The sequence below is a fragment of the Pelodiscus sinensis genome, chromosome 9, assembly GCF_052426305.1.
Source record: "Pelodiscus sinensis isolate ZL-2025 chromosome 9, ASM5242630v1, whole genome shotgun sequence".
NCBI classification, from domain to species: Eukaryota; Metazoa; Chordata; order Testudines; family Trionychidae; genus Pelodiscus; species Pelodiscus sinensis.
The window spans coordinates 53486102-53510869 of record NC_143060.1 but is presented as its reverse complement, the minus strand read 5'-3'; positions in this window follow the sequence as shown (position 1 = coordinate 53510869).

Sequence of the window (24768 nt, the reverse complement as noted above, 5' to 3'; positions counted from 1 at the left end):
TCCACCCAGATTTTGAACTCCATACCTATCTCACTCACTGGCACATTGGATCCCCTGTCCCACACACTGGAACCTTCATTTTTGGCCCCACCTTAGGGTATGTCTACACTACCACCCTAGTTCGAACTAGGGTGGTAATGTAGGCAACCGGAGTTGCAAATGAAGCCCGGGATTTGAATTTCCCGGGCTTCATTTGCATAAAGCCGGGTGCCGCCATTTTTAAATGTCCGCACTAGCAGACATTTAAAAATGGCGGCTCCCGGCTTTATGCAAATGAAGTCCAGGAAATTCAAATCCCGGGCTTCATTTGCAACTCCGGTTGCCTACATTACCACCCTAGTTCGAACTAGGGTGGTAGTGTAGACATACCCTTAGAGTGTAGTGGAAATTCCATTTACCCTGGAACCCAAAAGTGTTAATCTGGACTGAGGCCTTGAACCTCAGTCCTACCTACCCTCCCCCCATGGGGCTGGAGTGCCAGGTGAGAGAGGTGTCTCAGTTGGAGCCATATCAGTGAGGCTTGGAGGGGTTGTTTTTTTACATCTCACTTGTGTGGTCTCTGACTGATTTTTCTGTGGGTCAGTGGCCCCTGACCCAAAACAGGTTCCCCGCCCATCCCATCAATAAAGACAATGTTGAAATGTGTGTGTTGGATACATTTTAATTAAAAATGAAGCTTGGCCAACAAGCCCGCAATTGGGGCCAAACCCCCATCTGTCTGCAGCATCATAACACCCCTGCATCCCCACACACACCCCAACCCTGAGCCCATCATACACCGGAACCCCCTTTCCTGAGCCTCTCATATCCCTAGTCTTCTGTCACAACACTACAGCACAATCCACACACTGCAAATCTGTGTTCTGAGCCCATCATACTTCCAACCCCCCTGCTCTGAGCCCTCATACACTCCAAACTGAATTCCTGCACCCTCACATCCACAAGCCTGTGGTTTGTTCAGCACCCCAAAACCTCCACCTGACTCCAACACTCTCCATCCTGGAGCCCCCTTCCTGAGCCAGCAGCCCCTCCTCCACCTCCTCCTGCACTCAGATTGCCTCCCAGAGCTTGCACCTTTCACCCCTTCCCACACCCAAATCCCTCATTCCCTCATTCCAAACTTAGGATTTCCCAGCTCATGAAGAAAATGCATCATCATCCCTCACACTTAATTTGTTTAGTTTCTGCTATTTCTTATGTTAAATTACATTTATATTAAAATTTTGTACCAAGAAAAACTATTTTGTGCTTATTTTTAATTTTAGATTACATATTGAATTTTTTGTTAAAAGCTGAGGTTGGATGATGGTAAAGAAGAGGTTGGGAGGGGGGGAAGGTTTCTCAAAAATCAAAAAGGGGGCATGATGACAAAAAGTTTGGGAACCACTGATCTAGACCATCCCTGACAGATGTTTGTCTAACTTGTTCTTAAATATGTCCAATGACATACATTGTACATAATTTATTCCAATATTTAGCCACACAGACAGTTAGCTACACTACGAAGTTAATTCGAACTAACAGCATTGCCAGCAGATCCAGAGATGTCATTATACCCCTTTATTCGGCTCTGGTGAGGCCACATCTGGAGTATTGTGTCCAGTTCTGGGCCCCCCATAACAAAAAGGAAGTGGACCCATTGGAGAGGGTCCAGTGGAGGGCAACCAAAATGATTAAGGGATTGGAACATATGACCTATGAGGAGCGGCTGAGAGAGTTGGGTCTGTTTAGTTTGCAGAAGTGAAGAGTGAGAGGGGATTTGATAGCAGCCTTCAACTTCCTGAAGGGAGGTTCCAAAGAGGATGGAGAAAGGCTGCTCTCAGTAGTGTCAGAAGGAAGAACAAGGAGCAATGGTCTCAAGTTGAGGTGGGAGAGGTCCAGGTTGGATATTAGGAAAAACTATTTCACTAGGAGGGTAGTGAAGCACTGGAATGGGTTACCTAGGGAAGTAGTGGTGTCTCCATCCCTAGAGGGCTACGTCTACACTGGCCCCTTTTCCGGAAGGGGCATGTTAATTTCATAGGTCGTAATAGGGAAATCCGCGGGGGATTTAAATATCCCCCGCGGCATTTAAATAAAAATGTCCGCCGCTTTTTTCCGGCTTTTAGAAAAGCCGGAAAAGAGCGTCTACAGTGGCCCAGATCCTCCGGAAAAGGGCGCTTTTTCCGGAGGATCGGGGCCAGTGTAGACGCTCTTTTCCGGCTTTTCTAAAAGCCGGAAAAAAGCGGCGGACATTTTTATTTAAATGCCGCGGGGGATATTTAAATCCCCCGCGGATTTCCCTATTATCACCTGTGAAATTAACATGCCCCTTCCGGAAAAGGGGCCAGTGTAGACGAGCCCGAGGTGTTTACGTCTCAGCTTGACAAAGCCCTCGCTGGGTTGATTTATTTGGGATTGGTCCTGCCTAGAGCAGGGGGCTGAACTTGATGACTTTCTGAGGTCTCTTCCAGTTCTATGGTTCTATTATTCTATGATAGAGTGAGAGTGGGGGAGGGCTCCTGGCTTAGTGTCATCCACAAATTTGTTGAGGGTGCAATCCATCCCCTCATCCAGGTCATCAATAAAGATGTTAAACAAAAGCAGCTCTAGAACTGATTTTTGGGGCACACTGCTTGAAACCACTTTCCAGTCAGACATCGACCTGTTGATCACTACCCCTTGAGCCCAATGATCTAGCCAGATTTCCAGTCACCTTACAGTCCATTTATCCAATCCATACTTCCTTAACTAGCTGGCAAGAATATTGTGAGAGACCATATCAAAAGTGTTCCTAAGGTATATCAATTACCTCATCATGGAACTAATCATGGTGGTCAGGCATGATTTGCCCTTTGTGAATCCATGTTGACTGTTTCCTCTTCTAAGTGCTTCAAAATGGTTTTCTTGTGGATCCCCTCCACGCTTTTTCCGAGGACTGAGGTGAGGCTGTAGTTCCCTGGATTGTCCTTCTTCCTTTTTTAAAAGATGGGCACTACATTTGCCTTTTTCCAGTCATCCGGAAACTCCCCCGATCGCCACACATTTTCAAAGGACATTGACATTTGCCAATGACATTTGCCAACTCCCCCAGCACCCTCAGAAGAATTAAATCGAGACACATGGATTTGTGTGGCTACGTCTATACTGGCATGATTTTCCGCAAATGCTTTTAACGGAAAAGTTTTCCATTAAAAGCATTTTCAGAAAAGAGCGCCTAGATTGGCATGGACGCTTTTCCGCAAAAGCACTTTTTGTGGAAAAGCATCCGTGCCAATCTAGATGCGCTTTTGCGCAAAAAAGCCCCGATCACCATTTTAGCCATCAGGGGTTTTTTGCGCAAAACAGTACTGTGCTGTCTACACTGGCCCTCTTGCGCAAATGATTTGCGCAAGAGGGCTTTTGCCTGAACGGGAGCAGCATAGTATTTCCGCAAGAAGCACTGATTTCTTACAGTAGGAAGTCAGTGTTCTTGCGGAAATTCAAGCAGCTAGTGTAGACAGCTGGCAAGTTTTTCTGCAAAAGCAGCTGATTTTGCAGAAATACTGGCCAGTCTAGACATGGCCTGTATGTCTAGCTTTTCTAAATAGTTCTTAACCTGTTCTTTCTCTATTGAGGGCTGCCTACCTCCTTCCCATACTGCATTGCCTAGTGCAGTTGTCTGGGAGCTGACATTATCTGCAAAGACCAAGCCAAAAAAAGCACTGAATATTTCAGCTTTTCCCATATCTTCTGTCACTAGGTTACCTCCCTCATCCAGTAAGGGTCCCACACCTTCTCTGATCACCCTGGATTGTCTGTGTACTGCTGTATTGGTCTCCCAAGAGATGTCAGGGTGATTGAAGTCCCCCATGAGAACTGTGATAGAAATGTAGCCGTGTTAGCCTGGTGTAGCTGAAACAAAATACAGGACTATGTAGCACTTTAAAGACTAACAAGATGGTTTATTAGATGATGAGCTTTCGTGGGCCAGAACCACTTCCTCAGATCAAATAGTGAAAGAAAATTGTCACAACCATATATACCAAAGGATACAATTAAAAAAATGAACACATATGAAAAGGACAAATCAAATTTCAAAACAGAAGGGGGAGGAGGGGAAAGGTAAATAAATGTCTGTGAGCTAATGATATTAGAGGTGATAATTGGGGAAGCTATCTTTGTAATGGGTAAGATAACTAGATCCTTTGTTCAAACTCAGGTGTAAAGTGTCGAATTTTAGCATGAATAACAGTTCCGAGGATTCTCTTTCAAGTGCAGTCTTAAAAGGCTTTTGAAGCAGGTTGCAGGTAATTAAGTCATTGAGACAATGTCCTTTCTGGTTGAAATGGCAAGAAACTGTTTTTTCTTTGTGATCCTGACTAATATCTGTTTTTTGGGCATTGATCCTTTGGCATGTATGATCTGTGATCTGGAAGCTTCTGTTAGTTATGTGAAGAAAGCCTCATATTTCCCATTCACCTGATCTGGTGGTCCATAGCAGACACGAAGCACAATATCACCCCTCATCAGGCCACTCAACCCAGTCCTGTCTGGGATTGTGTTTCTATGCCAGACAAGGGAAGGATATTAATATCATTGGGTCTGATATCCATCACAAAATATTTGATAAATAATCGATTGAATTAAATATCATTGGCAGGTTTTTGCCAGCATTTCCTTGCTCTTTGCTGAAGGAAATCTCTAGGGCTAGGTCTACACTGCAATGTCAAATCAGAAAAAGAAACACAATTTGTGGTATGTAAATTGCGTATCTTTTTCTGATTTACTTTCAAAAGAGGCTCTTTTGAAATTTGGTCTACACAGTGCCAAATGTTGAAAGAAAGTGCTTTTTCAACATATCACTTATTCCTCATAGAACGAGGTTTACAGGGATAACAAAAAAGCACATCCGCTCTGGTACCCTTAGAGTACGTCTACACTAGCCCCCTAGATCGATCTAGGGAGGCTAATGAGGGTGATCAAAATTGCAAATGAAGTGTGGGATTTAAATATCCCACGCTTGATTTGCATGTTTCCGGCCGGTCGCCATTTTAGAAATTGACTAGCCTGAAGTAACTGCCTGCGTCTACACGCGGCAGTGAAATGGGATTCTGAATTAAAACCCTGAATTCGAATTAGCTGGTAAATCTCATTGCAGGAGGAATACCAGCTAATTCATGTTAGAGCTTTATTTCGGAATCCCGTTTCACTGCCGCGTGTAGACGCAGGCAGTTACTTCGGGCTAGTCAATTTCTAAAATGGCGAATGGCCAAGAACATGCAAATCAAGTGTGGGATATTTAAATCCCGTGCTTCATTTGCAATTCTGGTCACCCTCATTAGCCTCCCTATATCGATCTAGGGGGCTAGTGTAGACGTGTAGTGTAGAAGCAATGCAGTCTAGACGCAGCCTCTGTAAGACATGAAAATTTGCCCTGATCGCTTGGTAAAAAGCCTAAAGTCACTACCAAATTCTTAGAACATTCTAAGGTTTTAAATATTGTTCTAATTACTATTTCTCTGAAGTTTTATTTGACTTCTTATCTGAACCTTATCAAATGATATGACAAGACTAGATTTGAAGCTGGAAAAGAAAAAGCAATTCTATCTTCTAGTGTTCTGGTGCAATTGTTCTATGATACTAATTTTAAGACCATTCATAAAAAAGGTTAGGAAGAGCAATGTCAAATTATATAATATATTCTACCTCTTATCCTTAATTGTTACACCTTGAACAATCAAATAGTGACTCCCCGTAAAAATGAAGAAACAGAATTTATTATTCTGTTCAGTTCATTGGTCCATGCCTGGTAAGTTTGCTCCTTATAAGTGAAGAAAAACTAATTATTCAGAGATATAAGGAAATAAAACAGTCTTCATAATGAAGCTATCCAATTGTGCAAAGCTATTATGTTATAAGGTGATGCATAGTTTCATTCAGATTCAGATCTGAGGCTTGGGTGAAGGGTCATATACATGATTATTGCATACATTTATTTAAAAATTTAATAATAAAGCATTAATTTTCATTGCTGGATTTCATGTGCAGGTGAACCTGTGGCCTGTGATATACAGGAAGTCAGACTAGATGGCCTCATGGTCTGTTTTGTACTAAACTCTGACCCAAAACAAAACTCTGAGTTAACAGTTATTCAAGAATCAAGTTACCCACCACTGAAGTGCAGACATGTCTGACATGAATGTTAATTGCCCATTATGGCACTAAACAATGGTTCAAGTGACAAAGTGAAGAAAAATATAGTAATTGGAGACTGCAGTAGAATTTAGGCAGGAATAATGTAACTGTCAGAACTGAAATTTGCTGAGGTCCCAATGGCTTATCATATATATAGTAGCCCAATGTCTGAGAGTCTGTAATGCTGAAATGCTGACTGTTCCTTCTGGGCAGTGATGTTGCTGAAATGCTGGCTATTCCCTCTGGGCAGTGACATTGCTGAAATGCTGGCTGTTCCCTCTGGGCGGACCGTGCTGCATGGGGAGTGTGGGGCCCAAACAGCTACTTGCTCCCCCGTGGGAGCCTGGCTGAGTGGTGCAGAAGTCAGCCGAGCACCACAGTGGGAGGGGAAGGGAAGCGGGGTGGTGATGTGTGGTGTGACGTTGGCTCTATGCCCCGCCCCCTGGCCGTGAACATCACTGCCCCCCTTCACCTCCCGCATGGCACTCAGCTGACTTCTGCGCACTCAGACAGGACTCCCTGTGGGAGCAAGTGACAGTTTGGTCTCTGCACTTCCCATGCAGCACGGGGAGTGCGGAGCCCAAACAGCCATTTGGGCTCTGCGGTCCCCCGAGTAAGAGGCAGGAGGGGGAGAAGAAGAGAAAGAGAGAGACAGAGAGAGAGGCAGGAGGCGGAGGAGATCTGAGAGAGAGAGAGAGAGGGGGAGGCAGTAGGAAGAAGAGAGAAAGAGAGAGAGAGAGAGAGGATATGTCTACACTTGCAGCCTAATTCGAACTAGGGCTGCAAATGTAGGCATTCGGAATTGCAAATCAAGCCTGGGATTTAAATATCCCGCACTTGATTTTCATCTACCCGTCTGGGCGCCATTTTTAAAATTTACAAGCCCGAAGTAACTGCCCGCGCGTCTACATGCCAATAGCCTCGACTCTTGCCCAACTGCTGCATCTACATTACTGAAAAATGGGCACAAGGAGTAACCCAGTAGTTCAAATTAAAGCCCTAGTTCGAACTACCTGTTATTCCTCCTGGAATGAGGTTTAACAGGTAGCTCAATTTAGGGCTTTAATTCAAAATACCGGGTCCCTGCCGCATGTAGACACGGGCAGTTAGTCTGGACTTGTAACTTTCAAAAATGGCGACCGACCGGGAAGATGCAAATCAAGCACGGGATATTTAAATCCCGGGCTTGATTTGCAACTTCGAATGCCTACATTAGCCTCCCTAGTTTGAACTAGGGGGCTAGTGTGAACATACCCCTAAAGAGTAAGATAACAAAACACTGTCTTTCTGACCCAATCAGTGAAATACATGTTGATGGCAGCCAATGTATAAGGTGCTGGAGACATACAGTAATGTGAGGAAAAGGTGAACTGTAGGCCTAATTTAAGACCACACTGACTTTGTCAGTGCTCTTGTGACTAAGCAGCAAATATTCTGTAAGTTCTCTACTCTATTGCATCCAAGTGTACAAATTAACTGGAGTGAGTGAATGTTGAGCAGCTTATTAGCTCTGATAGTCAATGTTATTGGCAACATTTTATTTAATTGAGAATGAGATGTAGCTAAAATTAAAATCTTTATTGTTGTGAACATATGTAGGCAATGATGTAGAAACTGGAACAGAAAACATGAGACTACTCAATAAAAGTAGATGGCAGATGTGCATTTTTCTGCTCCCCTAGATCTAGAAAAGCACATTGCTAACATTCAATTAGCATTCCCTATAGAAAGTAAAAAAAATCTTCCCCTCTACAATATGTGTCCTGAAATTCATTTTGACATTTTAATAATTTTTTGTAAAAAAAAGACCCCTCAAATTATGAAAAATAGAGGTTCTGAGGCATTTTCAAGTGATTCATTAAAAACAAAAAAGCATGTTTGCCAAGATACTTTCAAATTGTGGGATTCCCAAGTGTACCTTACACTTTTGAAAATGTTTACAGATACTGACAGTTTTCCAATCTTGGATTAATGCCTAGTCCAGTGGTACAGACTGCCTCAGTTTTCATTATCACTGGCATCAGTAGTTAAAATGCATGCAGGATTCATTATTTCCCCCCATGGTGTAAAAAATCACTTTCTTTGACAAATAATGAATGGAAATTACCTTCCAGTCACAGCTTCCCTTGAAGAGAACCCTATGGAGGCTTTCCCCTCTAAACGGACCCCCAAATTAGTGCTTAGAAAATGGAGTATTATGGATTGGTTGGACTATATGAAGCAAGTTGCCAGGGAGATGTGTCCTTTAGGAGCAATCAACCTTTATGTAAAGACATAATAAGGAAAGAAAACATGGTCTATTGTGCATACCTCTGAAACCTAGCCCATTAAACAAAATCTCATCTATAGAAAAATTGGTTGAACTCAACTTCATTCTAACTGGAGGCATGCAAGTTTGGCTCTGCCCATTTTCTCTCTAGCCATACCTTGTTGTCTTTTCTGCTCTTAGCCATGCGGAGATAAAGGCGGGAGCCCAATCCCTGCTTCGAGCATGGATGCAGGACATCCATATCTTCTGTTTTAGCTCTAGAGCTGACATTTTCAGTATCAATGACTTTTGGCTTTTTTTGTCCCATTTTACACAAGCTTTTTCCCTTCCTCCTTCTTCCTCCACTCACATAAAATACATGAGTCCTTCTTTGAGTAGCATCGAATAGAGAATGCTCTAATTCTGGTCTAACTCTGCCTTTGATTGTTATTTTTTTTTGTAGCAATGCATGTTCAACCCATAAATGAACCCCACACTGAGGGACACGTGTATGGCTTGGCCTGTGTGAGTAAACCATCCCTAGCACCTTCTCATCAGTCTCTGGCCAGAGACAGATAGGCTGTGTCTACACTGCCATGATTTTGTGCAAATACTTTTAACGGAAAAGTTTTTCAGTTAAAAGTATTTGCGCAAAAGAGCATCTGTACTGGCATGTGCCTTTGTACAAAAGATTTGCTTTTGTGCAAAAGCATCCATGCCAGTGTAAATGCTTTCTTGCGCGAGAAAGCTCCGATGGCCATTTTAACCATCGGGCTTTCTTGCGCAAGAAATTAACCTTGCTGTCTACACTGGCCCTCTTGCACAAGAATACTTGCACAAGAGAGCTTATCCCTGAGCGGGAGCATCAGAGTATTGCGCAAGAACTACAAAGTCAGTGTTCTTGTGCAAATACTCACTGCCAGTGTAGACAGGCAGCAAGATTTTGCGCAAAATCGAGCGCTTTTGCGCAAAATCATGCCAGTCTAGACACAGCCATAATGTTTGCTATAGTATTCTATCATTTGTTAGGTAGCATCCAATTAATTATCTCATAATGTATGTAAGGAAATGTTGTTTGTTACTGGAACAATTATGCTCTTTTTTTCTTTTCCTTGAACTGAAAAAATACTGCATGTAGTTTTAGTGGTTAAGAGCGTTCCCCGCTTTGGGTGTGGTTTTTGTTGTTGTTTTTGTTTGTGTGTTTGTTTTTGTTATCTGAGAATCCTAGGATTCAAAAGATGCCTCTCCTCCTACAGAGAGACTGCCCTCAATGACAGACATTCCAAGTGCTCTGCTGTTTGGGAGTTGTACTTTTAGGGCTGGTCTAGATTACGCTGAAGTGCTGAAAGAGGATATGCACTTCTGAGGGAATTTTCATATTTTCTTCCGATCTCACTTTCAAAAGCAGAGTTTTTGAAAGTGACAGTAGTTGGGACATGTTTTTTTCGGCAACCTCCCCTTTTTCAAAAAGTTGCTCTTCCTCAAAAAATGAGATTTACACAGCTTTTCAAAAAACGGGGTGGGGGGGGGGGTTGCTGAAAAATACGCATCCCGACTAATTTCACTTGCGAAAGTGGAGCTTTTGAAAGTGAGATCGGAAGAAGATATGCAAATTCCCTTGGAATTTAATATCCTTTCGGCACTTTGGTGTAGTCTAGACGAGCCCTTAGGGATATGATAATATCTAAACCCCTTGAAGGCAGACTCTGAAAAGAAAATCAAGCTGAAATTTACGATGGAGCAAGCTTTATGATCAGCTTTGGATCCAGTGGATGAGCTACACCCCTGCAAATAGACCTCCCAGGTCTGTCCATGCCCTGACTACTGCAAGATCTTGATGACTGGAGCTAAAGAGATAGATGATGCAGGTCACTGAGTATGTTTATGATACTGAAATCCTTTGGGGTATGTCTACACTACAAAGTTAGTTCGAACTAACGGACGTTAGTTCGAACTAACTTTAATAGGCGCTACACTAGCGCTCCGCTAGTTTGAATTTGAATCGAACTAGCGGAGCGCTTAGTTCGAACTAGGAAAACCTCATTTTACGAGGACTAACGCCTAGTTCGAACTAGCTAGTTCGAACTAAGGGCTGTGTAGCCCTTTAGTTCGAACTAGTGGGAGGCTAGCCTTCCCCAGGTTTCCCTGGTGGCCACTCTGGCCAACACCAGGGAAACTCTATGCCCCCCTCCTGGCCCCGGACCCCTTAAAGGGGCACGGGCTGGCTACGGTGCCCGTGCCAGGTGCAAGCCTGCCAGCACCCAGCCAGCAGACCCTGCACCTGGCACGGCACAGAGCCACCCACCCGATGCCTCCCAGCCCACCCCCTCTTGCCGGGACCAGGCTGGCGGCTCCCGGGAGCTTGCCCTGGACCACAAGAGGTGGGCACCTTCCTGGGCTAATGCGGACATCGTGGACCTCGTCCACGATCTCCGCACTAGGCACAGGAAAGTGGCCGGCTAGGGCAGGAGAGCTGCCAGCCTGGCCACCCAGGAGCAGGTGTGCATGAAAATCAAGGGGGTCCACTGAGACCCCCGACCCTGAGCCCTGAGCTTACAATGGCCGTCCTGGGTCAGAGCAAAGGTCCATCTAGCCCAGTAGCCTGTCTGCCGACAGCGGCCAATCCTAGGGACCCTGGAGGGGATGGACCGAAGACAGTGACCAAGCCATTTGTCTCGTGCCATCCCTCTCCAGCCTTCCACAAACTTTGGGCAGGGACACCACTCCTACCCCCTGGCTAATACCACTCTATGGACCCAACCTCCATGACTTGATCTCACTTCCCTTTAAACTCTGTTCTAGTTGTAGCCTTCACAGCCTCCTGCAGCAAGGAGTTCTGCAGGTTAACTATTTGCTTTGTGAACAACAACTTTCTCTTACTAGTTTGAAGCCTGCTACCCATTCCTTTCCTTTGGTGTCCTCTAGTCCTTCTTTATGGGAACTCAGGAAGAACTTTTCTGAATGCACCCTCTCCACCCAACCCCTGCTTTTAGAGACCTCTATCCTGTCCCCCCTCCGTCTCCTCTTTTCTAAGCTGAACAGTCCCAGTCTCTGTAGCCTTTCTTCATCTGGGACCTGTTCCCAACCCCTGATCATATTAGTTGCCCTCCCTTCTCCCAGCCTTTCTCTTCCCCTCTCCCACCTCCTTTTCCCAGTCTCCCCCAGTTTTGTTCGATAAAGACAGAGTCAATGTTGGAAGAAACGTTATCTTTATTTTGTACATCAATAAGAAGGGGGGCTAGGGAAGGGTAAGTGGAAGGAGATGAGGGAGGAATGGGGTACGAGCCCCCGATGGGGAGGACTGGGCTGGCTCTGCGGGCTTCTGGGGGTGGAAGCTCTCCTTCAGCCCCCCAATTGCTGCCTCTCCCCAGATGGCAGCCTGCGGCAAGTGCAGCCGGGCTGATGGCCGACTGGTGTGATGTGCCCAGTGTGGGTACTCCGGGCACTCCAAGCCAGAACTTCTTTGCAAGCGGGGCACCCCTTAGAACTGTGTGTCCGGGGTGGGGGTCGGGACCCTTTAAGCGCAGCCCTGGGCTAGCCTGAGACAGCATCTCCATGCTCTAAGTCCTCCTTTTATGCCCTGCCGGCACTGCTTCCGGCCATCCTTAAGCCCTGTTCAGAGTCCACTCAATGTGGACTTGCTAGTTCGAATTAGCAAAACGCTAATTCGAACTAGTTTTTAGTTCTAGACGCGTTAGTTCAAATTAGCTTAGTTCGAATTAACTAATTCGAACTAAGTTAGTTCGAACTAGCGCTGTAGTGTAGACGTACCCTTGGAGAGGTAGTCTTGAAAGCTACCTACAAATCAAGAGGAGGTAAGAAGTAAATCTCCCAGAAAATCTCAGTCACCAATGCAGAGGATGACTATGGAAGACCTCAGGTCCCATGCGGAGTACTTTGAAGTAGGAATAAGATCCTCCGGAAAAGGGCGCTTTTTCCGGAGGATCGGGGCCAGTGTAGACGCTCTTTTCCGGCTTTTCTAAAAGCCGGAAAAAAGCGGCGGACATTTTTATTTAAATGCCGCGGGGGATATTTAAATCCCCCGTGGATTTCCCTATTATGACCTGTGAAATTAACATGCCCCTTTCGGAAAAGGGGCCAGTGTAAATGTAGCCTGTGTGTCTGTCGGTGCTTCACCTCAGGTGACTCCCAAGCAGTATCCCACTTTCCTAAAGAGTTGAGAGGTCTTCCACCCTCCTTTCCCTTTGGGGACTTTGTTCTGGAGAAGGAATTCAGGGTGGTTCAACTGTGAAGCCCTGTATAGCAGACACAGAGCATGAGGAAGCATGGGTTACTTGCATGGGTTGAACAAGCACCCGATCAAAAGCATAGGGTGCAAGTCTACATACTGACAGCATTCATTGCCTGGGGGAGGAACACATCTTGGACAAATGTCACATTTGCAGGTCCTTCCATCCCAGAACTATTAAAGAGTGAAACAAAAAACAGGACTGTGTAGCACTTTAAAGACTAACAAGATGGTTTATTAGGTGATGAGCTTTCGTGGGCCAGACCCACTTCCTCAGATCAAATAGTGGAAGAAAATTGTCACAACCATATATACCAAAGGATATAATTAAAAAAATGAACACATATAAAAAAGACAAATCAAATTTCAGAACAGAAGGGGGATGGAGGCGGGGAAAGGAGGGGAAGTAAATGTCTGTGAGCTAATGATATTAGAGGTGATAATTGGGGAAGCTATCTTTGTAATGGGTAAGATAATTAGCGTCTTTATTCAAATTTGAGTGTAAAGTGTCAAATTTAAGCATGAATGACAGTTCAGAGGATTCTCTTTGAAGTGAAGTCTTAAAAGGTCTTTGAAGCAGGTTGCAGGTAATCAAGTCATTGAGACAATGTCCTTTCTGGTTGAAATGGCAAGAAACTGTTTCTCTTTGTGATCCTGTCTGATATCTGTTTTGTGGGCATTGATCCTTTGGCGAAGTGTCTGAGACGTTTGTCCAATGTACATAGCGGATGGACACTTTCGGCACATGATAATTCTATATGGACTCCCCCTGATGGTCGGACTTCCAATCTGGATTTCTATATACAAAGCTTCCGAAACAACGCACAGACTGACATTATTCGCAAATGACAACAAGTGACACACAATCTCAGCCGTGCTGAACACCATGCCATCCAGAGTCTCAAAAACAACCTGGACATTATAATCAAACCAGCTGACAAAGGGGGTGTTGTGGTCATTATGAATAAGGCCGACTATAACCTGGAGGCAACCAGACAACTCTCCAACACCACATTTTACAAACCTCTCTCCTCTGATCCCACCTCGGAATACCAAAAGAAACTGCACTGTCTCCTTAAAAGCCTCCCTACAGCTACTCGGGAACAAATCCACACAGAAACACATTCTGACCCCCGACCAGGATTGTTCTATCTGCTTTCCAAAATCCATAAACCTGGACACCCCGGACATCCCATCATTTCTGGTATCGGCACACTCACTACTGGTTTATCCAGCTATGTAGACGCTCTTCTCAAACCCTACGCAACCAACACCCCCAGCTATCTCCGAGATAATACTGACTTCCTAAAGAAACTACAAAACATTGATAACCTCCCCAATAACACCATACTTGCCACCATGGATATAGAAGCTCTATACACCAACATCCCACATGAAGACGGATTACAAGCAATTAGAAACACTATTCCAGAGGATACCACTGCCAATCTAATAGCAGACCTATGTAACTTTGTTCTCACCCACAATTATTTCCAGTTTGAGAACAACTTATACCTCCAGATCAGCGTCACAGCCATGGGTACACGCATGGCCCCATAGTATGCTAATATCTTTATGGCTGACCTAGAACAATGTTGCCTCAACTCCCGTCCCCTTTTATCCCTTCTCTACTTACGCTACATCGATGACATCTTTATGATCTGGACACATGGCCAAGAAACACTGGAGACATTCCACAGAGATTTTAACAACCTACACCCCACCATCAATCTCAGCCTGGACCATTCTACATGAGAGATCCATTTCCTGGACACCGCAGTACAAATCAGCAATGGAAAATTAGACACCACTCTCTACAGAAAACCCACTGACTCATACAGTTACATACATGCTTTCAGCTCCCATCCAGAACACACCATACGATCCATTAGCTATAGCCAAGCCCTTCAATACAACCGCATCTGCTCTAATCCCACTGACAGAAACCAGAAGCTTCAGGATCTCTACCAAGCATTTATAAAACTCAACTACCCACTCAGAGAAATAAAAAAGCAAATTGAAAGAGCCAGACGAATACCTAGAAACCAACTACTTCAAGACAGACCCAAGAAAACCAACAATAGAACAACACTTGTCATCACCTACAACCCCCAACTTAAAGCTGTCCAACACATTATCAATAAACTTTAGCCTATACTGGAACAGGACACTAAACTCCGAGAGGCTCTGGGAGACAGACCCATAGTCTTCTATAGACAACCACCTAACCTCAAGATGATTCTTACCAACAACTACAGGACATACCACACTAATACCAACCCTGGTACCTTCCCGTGCAACAAACCCCGTTGCCAGCTTTGTCCACATATTCACTCTGCAGATACCATTATTGGACCCAACCAAGTGAGTTATAAGATCAAGAACACATATTCCTGTGCATCCAGAAATATAATTTATGCTATCATGTGCCGAAAGTGTCCGTCTGCTATGTACATTGGACAAACGTCTCAGACACTTCGCCAAAGGATCAATGCCCACAAAACAGATATCAGACAGGATCACAAAGAAAAAACAGTTTCTTGCCATTTCAACCAGAAAGGACATTGTCTCAACAACTTGATTACCTGCATCCTGCTTCAAAGACCTTTTAACACTTTACCTCAAAGACTAACATGGCTACATTTCTACCATTCTTAAAGAGTGAAGCATTCATCTTATAGCACTCTTAATGGAGTCCACCATTGCTCTGCAGCATCAGCAACCAGACTCAGCATGAGGTATCAGTGAGCAGTGCTCTTCCATCATCAACGGCTCGTGCCTATGGCCTTGGCTAGGCCTGCTAGGAAACCAGGCAGAAGAAAGTCCCCTTATAGCAAGAGTTCCCAAACTTTTTGACACAGGGACCAGTAAATCCATTTACGAGCTTTTGGAGTACAGGTAACATTCATTTGCATATTTGCATAGTCATTAAGCAAATGATAAATATTCAAATAAGTTGTTTCTGGTTCTCCCAAAGCCCCCAGTGCCAGTGTTAGCAAAGCTTTTGTTATAGTCACCCACAATATTCTTGCCAGCAAGTTAAAGGAATATGGATTGGATAAATGGACTGTAAGATGGATAGAAAGCTGGCTAGATCAGGGTTTCCCAAACTTTTTACTTTAGTTGGAACCCATTTTTTTTTCAGTATTGTTTTTGCAGCCCAAAAATATAAACACATATGAAAAATGAATAAATTTTCAGTGTTTCACCCAGCTGCATCCTCCTCCTAGCCTGGGCCAGGGCTTGGGGGACCTAGTGCCGCATGGGCACTCCAGGAGGCGGGAGCAAGAACAGATTGGGGATAGGGTATCTGGCTTGGAGGAAGGGTGCAAAGCAGGAGAGTGTTGCCAGGTGACTGGTTTTGTACCGGACAGTCCGGTATTTGAGGGTTTTGTCTGGGAAAGAAATTGAGAAATTACTAGACATATAAAATGTCCAGTATTTTCTAATTAGGTAAGTTTTATTATAATTAGGTGTATCAGTCCTTAGCTGTGAACTGCCTGGCTGGTAGATGTGCTCATGCTGCCTGAGCGTGTCTACCTGCCAGGCAGTTCACAACTACTCCATGGAGGGTATGTGTGTGTGTGTGTGTGGGGGGGGGAAATGGAATCCCTGGCCAGACTCACTTGTGTGCCCGAGTCTGCATATGCATGGGTAAGTCCCGCTCCCCCCCACCTTCTCCTCCCAATCTCCTCAGTCCAGCCCTGCTGCCCCTGTCCAGCCCTGATTCCTGCAGCTGGTTCCCCCCACCTCCCACCAATTTCCCCCGGTCAGCCCCACTCCCCTGACGACCCCCCCCAACCGGCCCTGCTTCCAGCAGCTAGTTCTCCCATCCTCCTCCTCCTGATCTCCCCTGGCCGGCCCCCCTGCCTCCTGGACAGCCCTGGTTCCACTGCCTGCCCTCCCTGATCTCTGCTGGACAGCCCAGCTGACCTCAACCCTGCTTCTGCTGGCCACCCACCTTCCCCCATCTCTGCGGGACAGTCCTGCTGCCAGTTTCCTCCTCACACGCATCTCTTCCCAGCCTGCCCCACTCTGCTCCCCTCCTGGCAGCCATGCTGAGGCCTGGTATTTTTTTCCTGTGGCTCGGTACTGGGCTGCAGCCCATAGTTTGGGAAACGCTGCCTTATAGGATAGAGGGAAGAAGAGTGACCAGCCAGTGAACAGGCCAGAGAAGACCCAAAAAATGATGAGCTCTGTGTCCAGGTCATCGGTGTTGGAGGTCCATCACCTCTCCACGCTGGAGGCCTTCCAGGCCATGCAGGATCTAAGTGCCATGCTGGTACCACTGCACCCGACACCTACAGGGCTCTGGCACAGGGGTAAGCCACCCTTTGGCCTCCTATGCCACTGTCTGAGAGGAGAGTGCTCTGAAGTCCCCAAAGTCCCTGAAGACCAACAGTGTTGAAGGGATAATGACTCTTCCCACTCACCATGTCAATGAGGGGCCTCTTCTCCACACCAGTGGTACATTTCCCATGCTGTAGATACTCACAGCACCGAGGCATTCTGGCTGCAGAGGCGCATCCCACTTCTCCTGGTCCCCATCCTGACACTGTTGGTTCCTCTCTCCAGCACCATTCCCAGATTTGAGGGGTGATTCTTCAGGGCACTATAGCTCTGATAGACACTCTGAGCACTCCGAGAGTATGTCTACACTACCACCCTAGTTAGAACTAGGGTGGTTAATGTAGGCAACCGGAGTTGCAAATGAAGCCCGGGATTTGAATTTCCCGGGTTTCATTTGCATACTGCCGGGCACCGCCATTTTTAAATGTCCGCTCGTTCGGACTCCGTGCCCGCGGCTACACGCGGCACAAACTAGGTAGTTTGGATTAGGCTTCCTATTCCGAACTATCATTACTCCTCATGGAACAAGGTGTACTTGTAGTTCGGAATAGGAAGCCTAAACCGAACTACCTAATCCATGCCGCGTGTAGCCGCGGGCACGGAGTCCGAACTAGCGGACTTTTAAAAATGGCGGCACCCGGCAATATGCAAATGAAGCCCGGGAAATTCAAATCCCGGGCTTCATTTGCAACTCCGGTTGCCTACATTAACCACCCTAGTTCGAACTAAGGTGGTAGTGTAGACATACCCCAGTCTCTAAGGTCTCCATCGGTGGTGGAGTCCCAGCACCAGAAGAGACACAGCTCCCACTCCTCGTCTTGGGTGTTGGCAAGTGTCCACTCCTGCAGTGTGGCTTCAGAGGTGTCCTCCATTTCTCTGGTCTTGCAGTTGGCACAATCTTCAGTGCCGTTGACCTCAGCACCATCAGTACCATCTGAGGGCATGCCATGGCTGTTGTCTCAGTGGCAGGTGCAATGGTGCCCATGGAATCCTCGGGGCTTCCTGGTACAGCCCAGCTTACCTGCTCAGTCACTGGAGTGTTCCAGCTGGAGTGTCCCAGTCCCCCTTGGAGCTGCCTCAAGGGGGCCTGGGACACTCTTGTGGGCCTCAAGATGGTTTGAGGGTACCAGTGCCTCCTCAACAGAGAGCAGTGACGAGGACTAACTCTCATGAGGAAGCCAGCCCTGGCCTCCTCCTTTTTATTGCCAGATGAGGCGATAGTGGCTTCTACCTCAGCAGTCCCCTAGGAGGACTCAAGAGCTCACCAGAACTTCCTGAGGAGGGTAGCTAATGGTTTGGGCCTTCAGGCTGAGGTGGTGTAAGAGACTTTGAAGTAATTGTTTGGAGTCCTCAGGCAAGCATGGCTGGACAGAGTAGCCTTGCTCCTGCATGAGACGGTTGCAAGATTTCCAAGACTCTCTGGCAGACTCCCTCTTCCATTCTGCCTATAGCCAAGAGGGCTGAACGAAAGTACTTTATCCCTGAGAGGGACCATGACTTCCTCTTTACCCACCTGCCACCAACTCCCTCATGGTGCAGTTGGTCAACCACAGGGAGTGCTAGTGTGACAGATTTATGTTACCAATTTCCCTGAGGCATCATGTGATCAGGCTGAGGACACAGGATCGTTAAGGGAGGAGATGACGGAACATGTACCCCCTCATTGGTAGTCCATTTGAGCCATCTTTCCCAGATTTCTCTCTCCCAGTAGAATAGTAAGCGTTGGCAGTATGGATGGAGGTCCTTCTCCTCCAAAAGTAGGGGCCACTGTTCCCAGGTAGATACAAACTCTTAAGAAGGGGGGGGTCAGGTAATGAAGGGATGTAATATTGTTCCCTGTCATGTCTGGTATGGCCCGGGGCCTTTCTGGATTAATCCCATCTGGGGTCCAATTAGGGAGGGATACGCAGGGCCAGTGGACCAGGGGCTCCAGATATATGTTGGGAAAATAACACTGCGGGGCATAGACTATCCAATAAGTTCTTGGACTGCATTGGAGACAACTTTTTATTTCAGAAGGTTGAAAAAGCTACCAGGGTGGAAGGTGTTCTAGATTAGATCCTAACAAATAGGGAGGAACTCATTGAGAATCTGAAAGTAGAAGGCAGCTTGGGTGAAAGTGATCATGAAATCATAGAGTTCACAATTCTAAGGAAAGGGAGAAGGGAGAACAGCAAAATAGCGACAATGGATTTCGGGAAGGTGGATTTTGGTAAGCTCAGAGAGCTGATAGGTAAAGTCCCATGGGAATCAAGACTGAGGGGAAAAACAACTGAGAAGAGTTGGCAGTTTTTCAAAGGTACATTGTTAAGGGCCCAAAAGCAAGTATTCCTCTGTGTTGGAAAGATAGAAAATTTGGCAAAAAACTGCCTTGGCTTAACCATGAGATCTTGCATGATCTAAAACTAAAAAAGGAGTCCTTATAAAAAATGAAAAGTAGGACAAATTACAAAGGATGAATATAAGCAAACAACACAGGAACGCAGGGGCAAGATTAGAAAGGTAAATGCACAAAATTAGATCAAACTAGCTACGGGAATAAAGGGAAACAAGAAGACTTTTTATAAATACATTAGAAGCAAGAGGAAGACCAAGGACAGGGTAGGTCCACTGGTCAGTGAGGAGGGAGAAACAGTAACAGGAAACTTGGAAATGGTAGAGATGCTTAATGACTTCTTTGTTTTGGTCTTAACCGAGAAGTGTGAAGGAATGCCTAACATAGTGAATGCTAGTGGGAAGGGGGGAGGTTTCGAAGATAAAATAAAAAAAGAACAAGTTAAAAATCACTTCAAAAAGTTAAATGCCTGCAAGTCACCAGGGCCTGATGAAATACACCCTAAAATACTCAAGGAGCTGATAGAGGAGGTATCTGATCCTCTAGCTATCATCTTTGGAAAATCATGGGAGACAGGAGGGATTCCAGAAGACTGGAAAGGGGCAAATATAGTGCCCATTTATAAAAAGGGAAATAAGAACAACACAGGAAACTACAGACCAGTTAGTTTAACTTCTGTGCCGGGGAAGATAATGGAGCAAGTAATTAAGGAAATCATTTGTAAACACTTGGAAAGTGGCAAGGTGATAGGGAACAGCCAGCATGGATTTGTAAAGAACAAATCATGTCAAACCAATCTGATAGCTTTCTTTGATAGGATAACGAGTCATGTGGATAAGGGAGAAGCGGTGGATGTGGTATACCTAGACTTTAGTAAGGCATTTGATATGGTCTCGCATGATATTGTTATCAATAAACTAGGCAAATACAACTTAGATGGGGCTACTATAAGGTGGGTGCATAACTGGCTGGATAACTGTACTCAGAGAGTAGTTATTAATGGTTTACAATCCTGCTGGAAAGGCATAACAAGTGGGGTTCTGCAGGGGTCTGTTTTGGAACAGTTTCACACAATCAGTTTCACACATACAGAATGGGAAGCGACTGTCTAGGAAGGAGTACGGCAGAAAGGAATATAGGGGTTATAGTGGACCACAAGTTGAATATGAGTCAGCAGTGTGATGCTATTGCAAAGAAAGCAAACATGATTCTGGGATGCATTAACAGGTGTGTTGTGAGCAAGACACGATAAGTCATTCTTCCGCTCTACTCTGCGCTGGTTAGGCCTCAGCTGTAGTATTGTGTCCAGTTCTGGGCACCACATTTCAAGAAAGAGTGGAGAAATTGGAAAGGGTCCAGAGAAGAGCAACAAGAATGATTAAAGGTCTAGAGAACATGACCTATGAAGGAAGGCTGAAAGAATTGGGTTTGCTTAGTTTAGAAAAGAGAAGAGAAGATTGAGGGGGGACATGATAGCAGTTTTCATGGTATCTAAAAGGGTGTCATAAGGAGGAGAGATTTGTTCATCTTGGCCTCTGAGGATAGAACAAGAAGCAATGGGCTTAAACTGCAGCAAGGGAGGTTTACGTTGGACATGAGGAAAAAGTTCCTAACTGTCAGGGTAGTCAAACACTGGAATAAATTGCCCAGGGATGTTGTGGAATCTCCATCTGTGGAGATATTTAAGAGTAGGTTAGATAAATGTCTATCAGGGATGATCTAGACAGCATTTAATCCTGCCATGAGGGCAGGGGACTGGACTCGATGACCTCTCGAGGTCCCTTTTAGTCCTAGTGTTCTATGATTCTCTGATTACTAATTTAGTAAGAAGGGTGGGCTTTTTAGTTAGCCTCCACACCTTTCGATTCCTTTTATTGGGTAAGTTCAAATGTTCATTTCTACAATCAGCTAATAATAAATTTTAAACTCCTCAGTACTGGTTTTTCATAACAGCCAAACAACAGCAGTGTATATAAAACATTTTATTAAGATTAAGAGTTTGCAAAGCAATAAATATTTCACCAGTTTTAGTCTTATTTGTCATGTACTTTTAAGATTCTATACAAGGGAAGAGCAGAAACACTGGGGCTACGTCTACACTGGCATGATTTTCCGAAAATGCTTTTAACTGAAAAGTTTTCCGTTAAAAGCATTTTCAGAAAAGTACATCTAGATTGGCAGGATGCTTTTCTGCAAAAGCACTTTTTGCGGAAAAGCGTCCATGGCCAATCTAGACGCGGTTTTCCGCAAAAAAGCCCCAATCGCCATTTTCGCGATCGGGGCTTTTTTGCGGAAAACACTACTGTGCTGTCTACACTGGCCCTTTTGCTCAAAAGTCTTTCAGAAAAAGACTTTTGCCTGAATGTGAGCAGCGTAGTATTTCCGGAAAAGCACTGACGATCTTACATGAGATCGTCAGAGCTTTTCCGGAAATTCAAGCAGCCATTGTAGACAGCTGGCAAGTTTTTCCACCAAAGCAGCTGATTTTGCGGAAAAACTTGTCAGTCTAGGCACAGCTTAACCTTAATTCTCTTGGTCTTGCCCCTCATATGATTGTGGTTGCAATCTTTTAATCTTTTAAATTTGCCAGGGCTACCTTTTTTATTTCTGTCCCCACTTTTCAGGCACACTGAAAGTGCTTTCAGTCTGTTGTTTACAACGGGACAGTGCTTCATTCCTTTTCCAGATTTTTAACAGTTTTCTTGTTTACTTTCTTCTTTTCCTCCTTTACTTGTTCAAGCAGATCATATGTCTGGACAGCCTGTTACTCTGCCTGCAGAGCAGCTTTCCAGTGCTTGACAGTCTGTGTTGTTTCCTCTATTTTTCTATTTCTTTCATTTATTTAGGAAGCTAGTATTGTGGAATGCTGTTTAAGTCATGTTATATTACTTGCAAATTCTAGCTTCTTTACTTTTATTCCTTTTTAAATCTCCTCTGGATTGCTTTCCTACTCAGGGATGTTGTCCCACTCCCCAGAAGCAACTGCAGCCACTTGCTTATTGGTGAACTCTAACTTTTGCCGTGGGCTCTCAATAATTAAATTACAATGGCTATGATCCAGAGGGGTCTACCTTACTTCAGGGTTAAACTTTTTATCATGACCTGTAAAACTTGATTCTCCTTCTTTTTAGTTTTCCCCTCACTCTCTTGAATTTCCTGCAGCTACACTTAAATGACTCTTTTTTTAATCTCAAACTCTTGTTTATATGCTCTGAAATTAACCTGCTGCAGCATACACCAGTGAGCCTGCCACTGCCAAACCATCCTCCTGCATTTGTTCATACTTGTTAAAAGTATCTTTCCTTTACTTCTTAAGATGTTTTAATCACTTGAGATTTCATATAACTCACACCTGCACCGGAGCTTCCACTGTTACCCCACTGGGCCAGAGGGGGAGACACTAAGCCTCCCTTCGTATTACTCGGCCTACTACCACCGAGGGTACAAACACCGGTTGACTTGGGATATTTTCCCAGTCAGACAGCCCCCCGAAATCAAATGTAAACCCCCCAGGGGTAGAGTGAGAAACCCTAAGTTCTTCTCTTATGCTCAGGGTTACTACGACTGAGGGTGTATGCACTGAGGATACCTGTCGCGTGGAGCAAGGGTCTCTAAGACTACCTCCTATTGCCCAGCACTCCTACGACCAAGGGTCGACCGACCTGCACCCTTCCCCTGCCAGCCAGGGTGGAGAGAGGAATGCTAAACCCCTCTCCAGTTCTCAGCCATGCTACAACAGAGGGTACGTCTACACTACAGCGCTAGTTCGAACTAACTTAGTTCGAATTAGTTAATTCGAACTAAGCTAGTTCGAACTAACGCGTCTAGAACTAAAAACTAGTTCGAACTAGCGTTTTGCTAGTTCGAACTAGTAAGTCCACATTGAGTGGACTCTGAACAGGGCTTAAGGATGGCCGGAAGCAGTGCCGGCAGGGCATAAAAGGAGGACTTAGAGCATGGAGATGCTGTCTCAGGCTAGCCGAGGGCTGCGCTTAAAGGGTCCCGACCCCCACCCCGGACACACAGTTCTAAGGGGTGCCCCGCTTCCAAAGAAGTTCTGGCTTGGAGTGCCCACACTGGGCACATCACACCACTCGGCCATCAGCCCGGCTGCACTTGCCGCAGGCTGCCATCTGGGGAGAGGGAGTAATTGGGGGGCTGCAGGAGAGCTTCCACCCCCAGAAGCCCGCAGAGCCAGCCCAGTCCTCCCCATCGGGGGCTCGTACCCCATTCCTCCCTCACCTCCTTCCACTTACCCTTCCCTAGCCCCCCTTCTTATTGATGTACAAAATAAAGATAACGTTTCTTCCAACATTGACTCTGTCTTAATTGAAAAAAACTGGGGGACACTGGGAAAAGGAGGTGGGAGAGGGGAAGAGAAAGGCTGGGAGAGGGGAGGGAAACTAACATGATCAGGGGTTGGGAACAGGTCCCAGATGAAGAAAGGCTACAGAGACTGGGACTGTTCAGCTTAGAAAAGAGGAGATGGAGGGGGGACAGGATAGAGGTCTCTAAAAGCAGGGGTTGGGTGGAGAGGGTGCATTCATAAAAGTTCTTCCTGAGTTCCCATAAAGAAGGACTAGAGGACACCAAAGGAAAGGAATGGGTAGCAGGCTTGAAACTAGTAAGAGAAAGTTGTTGTTCTTGACAAAGCAAATAGTTAACCTGTGGAACTCCTTGCTGCAGGAGGCTGTGAAGGCTACAACTAGAACAGAGTTTAAAGGGAAGTGAGATAAAGTGATGGAGGTTGGGTCCATGGAGTCCTATTAGCCAGAGGGTAGGAGTGGTGTCCCTGCCCAAAGTTTGTGGAAGGCTGGAGAGGGATGGCACGAGACAAATGGCTTGGTCATTGTCTTCAGTCCATCCCCTCCAGGGTCCCTAGGGTTGGCCGCTGTTGGCAGACAGGCTACTGGGCTAGATGGACCTTTGGTCTGACCCAGGACGGCCATTGTAAGCTCAGGGCTCAGTGTCGGGGGTCTCAGTGGACCCCCTTGATTTTCATGCACACCTGGTCCTGGGTGGCCAGGCTGGCAGCTCTCCTGCCCTAGACAGCCACTTTCCTGTGCCTAGTGCGGAGATCGTGGACGAGGTCCACGATGTCCGCACTAGCCCAGGAAGGTGCCCGCCTCTTGCGGTCCAGGGCAAGCTCCCGGGAGCCGCCAGCCTGGTCCCGGCAAGAGGGGGTGGGCTGGGGGGCATCGGGTGGGTGGCTCTGTGCCGTGCCAGGTGCAGGGTCTGCTAGCTGGGTGCTGGCAGGCTTGCACCTGGCACGGGCACCGTAGCCAGCCCGTGCCCCTTTAAGGGGTCCGGGGCCGGGAGGGGGGCATAGAGTTTCCCTGGTGTTGGCCAGAGTGGCCACCAGGGAAACCTGGGGAGGGCTAGCCTCCCACTAGTTCGAACTAAAGGGCTACACAGCCCTTAGTTCGAACT